Raw genomic sequence first — 9,707 nt, 5'->3', positions numbered from 1 at the left:
TGGCACTTTTTGTTCCCTACAGGGGAGAAACCTATAGGGTAAATTGTAGAGCTGGTTTAGAATTTAAACATATATGTGAGAAAATGAGACAATTACTATTAGGACATAATAAAAATGAAAAGATTTTCTTAAATAGACTGCTCTGTTGTTTTTTTTTTTTTCCTTCCTAAATGTTTTGGGCAGGTTTAAAATCTTTACACATCAAAATCTTGTGGTTCCATGGGGCAGGTTTTTAAAGTACATCGTATTTTTGCTGTCTCATTATGGACCCAAAAGAGTGCAAAACAGTTTTGATTTTAAATTAAAAGGCAGAATTAAATGTAATTAGAATGCTCTGGTTCTGTTGGTGAGTAGCCTGTGACCCATCCCAGGCCAGAATCGCAAAACTACAGATGTCTCCTCAAGCACCAGTTGCATGAGGGAGCCAGTCTGAGTCCAAGCCAAGCATCTATCCTGTGCTAGCATTGGAAAGGCATTTGACACATCCAAATGTGTTTTCCCAGCTGAAAAGAAAACAAATCATGTTTCTGATACCACAGTGAGCGCCAGCTGTCAGGAGAACAAATGGAGTGACATGTTCACGGGTATGTAGTATCATGGCGGTACATCACACTGTCCTAAGCTGTCATTGCCCAGTCCTGTTTCCATTGGTAATACCAGCAAAAAAAAAAAATCTATTGACTATTTAAGGAGGATTAAAAGAGAGGAAAATAGTAGTTGGCATTCTCACAGATCATTCCAGTTTAATACAAGAAGGTGCCTTAAATGAACCTGATTTCCTTTAATGTTTTGATTATTCCTGGAATATTTGTACCATGATAAATGAACATTATCTCATTTTGCCAGGGCTGCCCAGTTATACAGTCCTTTGAACAGAGGTTTGATTCAGAGGTCTGTTCAAAAAGTGCTTGTCTTTCTATGGAACAGTCTTAAGTGATGATTATGTTCTTCATTTGAAAAAACGGACCTTTTTATACCTCTGACAGGAAAAGAACGCCGCTCAGGAATCTGTACATCTTTTCCGTTTCTCCTTTGCCTTTGTTTTCAGGAATATTATATTCAGCCTATGGAAACATAGATCTAATCTGAACTATATTGCTGAAGTGCAAACATTTTTTTTTTTCATCTGAAAGATCTATATGTATGTGTGTGTATTTGGAAGTCTTTAGATGTGTGTCTTTAATAATCACTACTGGTTGCATAAACTCTTTGATGCTCTGTTCTTCAAAAAGGACTTTTACAGTTTGTCCAAAGGGTCTGACTGTGCTTCTTGTAACATTAGTGGAAATATTGTCACCAAATTCTTGAGGACAGTAGTGGGAGACAGCAGGAGCCTGTTGCCGACAGCAGAAGTTCCTGCTTCCTCAAGCCTGGGAGACTCTCATTTGCAACGGGACAGTTCTTTCAAAATACATGCTGAAAAGGCAGGAATGGCCAATTCAAAATTATTTGTGGATTTGATATGAAATAATTGTTTTCTTTGGGAGGAACCCCCTCCAGTGGTTTGTTGTTTTTTTTTTTTTTACTGAGCTATATTCACAAATCTGACAATTATGTTGCTTCTCCTATTCTAGCAGTTCTCACTTAATCCTAACTCTCAGTGTTTCAGGCATTCACGTGAAATGCACGACACTCTACTTCCGGGTCTTTGTCTTCTGGGAAGACTTCAACTATCATTTTCTTTTCCCAAGAATGAGCTGCAAGTGCTCATGCAAAGAGGGTATTCTGGGCATGTCTGTTGGCAACATCTTTATTTTAAGGGAATACTTAATACTTTTTGGAGCAGAGGCCCAAGTGTTATACCTCCCAGGTAGCTGTCCTGGCCAGCAGGCTTGAGAGTAATTTTTCTTTGTGGTTTAGAATTAAAGTATTATGCAAATATTAAAAAAAAAAACCCCAAAACACAAAAACTTCAGTAGTGACTGAGGAAACCTAAATTTCAGAAAACCACACAGCCTACTAGTTAGCACACGCTTGTGAGAGGTAGACCTGACGAAAACCACCCTGCTTCATAGCCCTGCTCCAGGCCAAAGACCAGGTAGGATTTTGGGTCTCCTGCTTTCCCACTGGACTCTGAATTCCATGACTTCCCATTCCCACTGATGAAAGAGCACATTAAACCCTGCTCTGCCATGCTCACAGCAATGATAGACAGCAAGTTCAAGGTAAAAGGGGCTGGTAATGCTGGAATAGTCGCAGCACTTCTGTGGATCTAGTCCTGCTGTGAGCATAAGGCTTAGGCTCTATGCATTTTGTATTATTTTGTTCAATTAAAAGTATCTTATGTACTTGGAGGATTTCACTTTGCTGATGATGAATTACCATCAAAATGATCTCGGGGAGTAAGTAAAGGAGGGGACTGATACAATCTAAATGCTGTTTCACTGTATTTTTGAAGTCAACAGTCAAACAAATCAGTGCTCCTGTATTCTTTGCTTCATATATGCAGAACCCTCCCAGAAACTCAAAGACAGGACTTGTTATTTTCTTTTAGCCAAAAAATTTGCAGGAGGATACATGCTGTGTGAAGTACTCTCTTTTTGCAAAGAACAATAAAGGTAACACAGTTGCACAGAATAAATTTGTGTCTGTTGCTGGTATGGCATTTGTACTGTGGCTATTTAACGATTCACTTCATGTAGGTAGACTTCTTTTCAAATGTTGCCTAAATATAACAGTATTTGACATGGTATATGAGAAACGTCTGTTCTTTCAGCCAGACTCGGTAGTTGTGTGGCATAATTCCCCCGAGTTTCACTTCATATCGGATGGAGAATTTGAGGCGTGTCCTTAAATTGCAAAGATACTCTGGTTTGATCCACCCATTAAATGAGAATGGCAAAACTCCCACCAACTTCAAACCCAACCTTTGTCACAATTATCAAACGTTGACTGGTTAACAGCTCTGAAAATGGGTATGGCTGAGCTATGACAGCAAGAAGGAAGAGCTTAAAAGGTGTTCTGGGATCAGATCACAAAATGTTTTGGTGTCTTCAGTAGAAATACCGAACTAAGCACAACTGTTGCAAAGTGACTATTTCTGATCTTTCTGCTTTCCTATTGTTTTTTCCACAGTGTTTTGGGAAAGCCTGAGATAAAGATGATTTTTTTTTTCCACCGGGACTCTAATCTATTTATAGGCTACAAGGCCAGAAGAGAATATTATAACCATCTCGCTTGACCTCTTGGGTCACAGAAGCTGTAGGACTTCCCTTAATTAATTTGTGTTTGAAGTAGAACTCCTCTTTTAGGAACAACAAGAAATTGCAACTTCTGGGAAACCCCACCATAGCTCTTGGCAAATTATTCCAGTGACTGTTTACCTGTTGTAAAAATGTTTTCAGTGTATGTAATCAGAGCTTGTTTAGCTTCAGCTTCTAGCCACTGGACCTTATACTTAGTAAATCCTCTATTAAGTGTGAGTTCCCTTTGTGCTAGGTGTCCTGGAATGCAACTGTTTCTTAAGCAGAGAAATCATTGGGAGTCATTCTGCCCACCACATTGTCCTATTTTCTCTCTTCCCAAGGTTTTCCATAGTTACCTAATAACCACCTTAAATTGTGAACACCAGCACTGGACCAAGAACACCTGTTGCAAAAGTACTAATTGCAGAGGTAATTTGTTTCTCTAATTTTTATACTCCCAGCCATCGTACATAGACTGCATGCCCACACTATCACACACGTGCTTGAACCTATGTTTGTGCTCAGTTTACTCCCCATCCACGTAGCTCAGGTGTGAACGTGACTTAGATGTCAGACTTCTGCTAGACTCTCATTCCTTTGGGTATCTTAAGAAAGAAGGAAATTGGGGTTTGAGGGTGGTCTCCTGTAAAACCGCATCAGACTAAGTGCACTGCAGCCTGGTTTCCTGGTGGGGGTCCAAAGCTAGACTTTTCCTAAGCACAGTATAAAAACTATGAGCCTGAACCACAGTGGGGTTATTAACCAACAGTGTTGATGGAAAAGCTCAGGGCTTCATCTGATTAAGCCTGCCCTGCAGCTTCCCCGGCAGCTTACAGATGCTTTCCTGCAGATTTGCTTCCTCAGGGACTGTCCTTCGTGCTATGGTTGTGCGATTATTTCTCATAGCGACAGACGAATTTCACTTGATCATCTCTTTATTTTGATAAGATACCAATGGTAACTATTCTCTCACCAATTTTCCTCAAGTTTTGTGTTTCCTCGTAGCAATTTGATCCAGGTCATATCTCTTGCACTTGGTCATAATGCTTTCAGGTGAAATAGTGGCAAAAGACTTGTAAAAGTAAGGTGACACCTTTCTCTGCTCAAAACCTGTAGGTAGCAGCACGAACTAACTGATGTGACAGTGAGAGCTCAGGATTAACTAACAATTCAGTATGATCCCCAAATCTTTGTAAAGTAATGAGTACCCAGGAGGGAGCTGCACATCCTATAAAGCATGTCCTGCAGTCTTTGTTCTCAGATATGTAATTTCATGGGAGCTATATTAAAATGTGTATTGTTTGCTGAAGCCCAGCTTACTCAGAATTTGCTCAGTGGTAGTGACCTGTCTTCAGGTCAGGACCGGACTTACCATTCTCCCAATTTGTGTGGTATTTGAAAACTTCAGCTGTGATAGTGTTACACCATCTTTTAGGTCTCTGATGAAAGTTTTAAATTGCTAAAGCCTAATCCGTGCTTAAATCTTTAGGTAAATACATCCTGCATGAAGATGACACATTAAAAAGACATTTTGAGACCAATTAGTTAACATCTAATCCTTTTAATGCATGCTGTACTAATTTTGCAGAAGTGTCCTTTGTGGAAATGTCAGGGGTTACCAAACCAAAAGTTCTACAGAAATGTAAAGTATTATTATGTTATAACATTGCTACCTTTACTCACCAAACTTGTAACTTTATTTGAAATACATTTTCCACCAACCTTCATCAAGTGGCATTGGTGATGATACTCTCCCTTTTCATTATCAGCTTTTCCATCCCTGTGTCTGGAATCAGGATAAGGCTGACAGGTCTGTATCAGCTGGGGCTGCTCGCACTTTCCAAGCCAACCAAACCACCAATACTCTGCACATGAGTATCTGTCCAGTGGTCTGAAACTTCCACAGCATTTCCAGACTAACAGATTGAAAAAAAAAAAAATTACAAATTGTTGCATGCAAGTTTATCCAGAGCTGCTGATTTTAAGTTGTTTAACTGGAGCTGCTCTTCTTTTACATTTTCAGGCTTCCATTGGAATAGAACGTATTTTGTTACCATCCTGGAATATGGCTCTATCATCTGTTTTCCACTCCAAAACAGAACAGAAATACTTACTAGACATTAGTCCTTCTTTTGCATTCCAATTGACAAGTCAATTTTTTCACACAGCAGTACATCAGTAGGATAGCTACCTTTTTTTCCTAATATATATTAAAGTCAGAAAAATCTTCATCACTTCACATTACTGGCTGCAGATCTCATCTTTTAATTTCTTTACCAGTATTATTCTTCTGATTTCTACCAAATACTGACAATTTTACATTTTTCTACTTATTTTTATTTATTTAAATGCCTTCTGTAGTTAAAGTATTAATATTCTTGTTAGTTCTCCAATCAAGACTGTACTTTTTTCAGCCAGTGCAACCTTTTTTTTTAATAGCTTGAGAAATTTTCTTGAACAATGCAGAGGTATCATTTCTAAAAGGACGTTTCAGTTTCTCCCTGTTTCCAGCTTTCTGAAGTTTCCCTCTAAACCACCAAATATTTACATTACTGTTTTGGCCTTTACCTTGTTCATCCATAACAGATGACTAGCTTGTATCCCAGCCAGCACTACTTTGGGGGTTTCACAATTAATTCTTCTTTGCCAGTGCAGATGAGGACAAATAGAGATTTCTCTTGCTTGTACACTTCTCTTCCTGAGTCAGGATATTATTACTGCTCCTGTTAGGAAGCTTGAGGTCATTTTAATATCAGCAACACGAGACTTTTAGCATATTTTGCACAGATAGAAATCAAACGCAATGTCGCATTTCTTCCCCCCTAAGCAGAGCAGAGAGGGAATTCGGTAGCCAACCATTCTGCTTTCACACCTGGTGGTCTGTAGACAATATGTGCTACAACACGATCTTGGTTTTATGCCAATGGAAAAAAAAGACATTTTTTTCCCAACCCAACTGTGCTGGCAGAGGAGAAGGCCACAAACCAACACACCACCTTATGCCCACTGAAAACCACCAACACAGCCAATCTGGTGGTGGTGACCTTCATATAAATACCCTTAATTTGGTTGGGGTAAAATCAGGCTCGTGGCTGGAGTCCACGTGGCTGCTCTGGCCTGGTTAAGCAACGGGCAGCTGCCCGCGGCCTCCGACACTGCCCATCACTACACGTGGAAGTGCTTCCTGCACAGCTGTCAGCAGCTGGAAAACAGGTGATCCCATTTTTACAGGCCAGGATGCTTTTCCCTGCCTGACCTTCCTGTCACGGCTGCCTTTAACGTTTCAGCCATGCGAGCCACCTCAGCACAGCCGCTAGCTGGGGTCTGTGCTCAGGTGGGCTCCGTCTGCACGCCCCCCGCTTGGTTATCGCACCGGCAGCTGGCACTACAGATCGGCAATTAAAGGTCACCCTCTCTTTGTATCCTTCGTTGCCTAAATTCATTTTGTTCTCAACACTATGGTTGTGGACTAAATGAGTATTCATCTGTTCCTTCTTTCTCCTGTCCCTTCTCTTGTTAGCTTCTCACTCCCCAGGGAGACCAACTTTAATGGCAAGGAACCCGGCATTTCATCCATCGCTAGCCAGATGCCTCAGAGACCAGCTCCACTGAAGTATTTTAATGAAAAATACGTTCCTGATGAAATTTGGACGGCACGTTAACAAAGACAGATCTTAGTCCTTAGCATCACAGCAGGTGTGTTATGTACAAACATAATCCAGTGTGCTTCAAAGGGCTTAATACTGTAGCCTGTGTATTTATCCCGTGCCCATCCTCCTGTTATCTGGGGTCTTTACAATTTCTAACATGTAATCATAGGGGCCGACTTGTGGTTTTTAATCACTGTTTTTTGGACTGTGTCCCTTTTTGGAAATGTTGACACAAAGGCAAGATGAGTCTAAAAGAAGGCATGGAGGGGGAGCACAGTGACCTGAGCCGCAGTCTTGGTTTTGTTTCTGGCTTTAGAATTTGAACATAATCTCAGCGAATCAGTTTGGCAGAAAAATGAAGACAAAGCCTTTTTCATCAGGAGTGGGAAACAAGAAGACCAAAGATCACTCATACCTCAGAAAATACTCCAAGGCCATTGGATCAAAGGCACTATAATAAGAGCAAAATACTGCGATATGAGTAAAACGTCTTGCCACATGTGCCAAATTCTTTCCTGCTGTGTGGATTTCTTTACTTTCTCCTCTGCATTACAATGAAGGAATGACTTTTTTTTTTCTCAGAGATCAATTTTTAAGAAGTTGTGTTCATAGAGGAAAAAACGCCTGGCAAAACACTCACCAATATAAGATTTTTCAGATGTTACATATAGGCAGCAAGAGAGACCGGAGTTTCAGGCCTGAGACTTCAGCAGACCTTTTGGCGCAGGGAGCCATGTGCTGCACGCTTCCTCTCCTCTGTGCTTCCCCATCACCTGTAATCTCCTTACTGTATTGTTCTCGTTGTTACCCGTTTCATTCAAACCAAACCCAGTACCACGGCGCATCCGCTTGTGTCAGCTGGCACCTTGCAGGGTCAGTACGAAAGGAGCTTCTGGCACCACTGTGCACCTGTGCACCTTTGCCCCTCCACAGTGGTGCTGCCTGGAGCCGAATTCTTGCTGCCAGATGAGTCGTGTTTTTGCATTCAAAGAAATCATAGAATGGTTTGGATCGGAAGGGACCTTAAAAGATCATCTAGTCCACCCCCCCCTGCCGTGAGCAGGGAGATCTTCCACTAGATCAGGTTGCTCAGAGCCCCATCCAACCTGACCTTGAACACATCCAATGATGGGACATCCACAGCTTCTCTGGGCAATCTGTGCCAGTGTTTCACCACCCTCATTGTAAAAAATGTCTTCCTTATGTCCAGTCTAAATCTACCCTCTTTCAGTTTAAAACCATTGGCCCTTGTCCTGTCACTGCAGGCCCTGGTAAAAAGCCTCTCTCTGATCTTCATATAAGCCCCCTTTATGTATTGAAAGGAAGAGCTGAGCTACGTCACCACACAACACGGAACAGGTCGTATAGCCGCATCTTCCGCAGTAAGTGTCTGACAGCAAAATCCAGTGGCCTTCACTTATTAAACTGGACAAACGTGTATCCTTTCTCCTAGGAAACATCAAATATTGAACAAAATCTTACAGACACCAAAAAGATAGCCGAGTCTGTACATACCTGTACTAAAACAAAACAGGAGAATATTAGGAATTCAGACTGTTCAAATTAAAATGTTAACAAACAGCTGAGAAAATCTTTGTGATACATGAATACTTCACTTTTTGTTGTCCAGAATACAGTCTGAGCTCCTCAGCAAGCGTTTATCTTGCCTTCCTGAAGGTTTTTAACAGTACTCCAGATGGCAGTGTGCCTGTGAAGAGTTAACCACCACAGACCCCAGCGAGCATATGGAAAAGGGGTTTAGCGCAGGTTGATCGGGTGATCAGTTTTCGAAAAGCGGGAAGGCAGGGGATGATGGGGGGGCGCTAGCAAGGGCGGCAACACTAATCGGCTGCTCAGGCTCAGCGTTCACGTGGGGCAGAGATACTGTACTTGTGTTGTGTGGAAATTGTCTTTTCTTGGTCATATAGATGATTAAAGTTAACTAGGGGAAAAACTTTGGTTTGTTTTTAATTTTGGACACCAAAAGTTGACAATTACTTTGTCAGGCCTTTACATCGTGCCCACGCTTATTGTAGATGAATTAGGGAAAGCAGGAAGATTCTTTACTCGTAACATCAGTCAATTTAAATGCCCCTTGACATCCTTTTGTAGCTTTGTGGGTGTGTGGGTATCCATCGGTCTGTATTGAAATCACAGACTCCACGACAGGGAAATAAATTTAACCGTGGTTTGAGATAAATGGATGAGTCTGTTGCATAAAACCAGATGGAAACTTTTCTGTTAAAGAAGTCATTCTGCAAGAGGATAGTTTTATCCTGTCACAATAGTCCCTGAATATTATCCGTAAACACTGAGCATGACAAATATCCATGCATACACGAACTTCAGCTGCAGATGGGCACGTTAGGGAGCCAGGGCTGCTCTTCCCCACTGATGAGATTGTTTGATTCTCCGTCTTCACTACTGCAAGTTGGCTCTGGAAAGCGGCCCCCGGTCTGCCTGCTGCTTTCTTCACAAGACAATGACCAACACTGATGGCCAGCTCCGATGTGCAAGCTTGTGCATGGACTGATGCCTTTACCAACTCCCAGCAGGAGGGGACTGATTCTTTGATGAGGACTCTCTACTGACCAGAAAGGAAGCTTGCGGAGACGTGCAAGAGATGCAGACTGCCGCACATCTGTGTTGAAATGGTGGCATGGGCAGGTCTGAAAGCCTGGCCTGCGAGTGTCACCTCAACTCACATCGCGGCTCTCCAGCTTCAACATCACCGAAGCTAAGACCACGACCCATCACTGAAGGGAAGATCACGACCATTCGCCCTGGGGCCATGCAGACCACATCGCACCGTGAAGAGAACTGTTGGAGGCCTGGGGCCGGCAGGGCCCTCACCGGAGCCGGCGGCCGATCC

The sequence above is a fragment of the Phaethon lepturus genome, unplaced genomic scaffold (assembly GCF_000687285.1).
Source record: "Phaethon lepturus isolate BGI_N335 unplaced genomic scaffold, ASM68728v1 scaffold12871, whole genome shotgun sequence".
NCBI classification, from domain to species: Eukaryota; Metazoa; Chordata; class Aves; order Phaethontiformes; family Phaethontidae; genus Phaethon; species Phaethon lepturus.
This window is presented reverse-complemented; position numbering follows the sequence as displayed.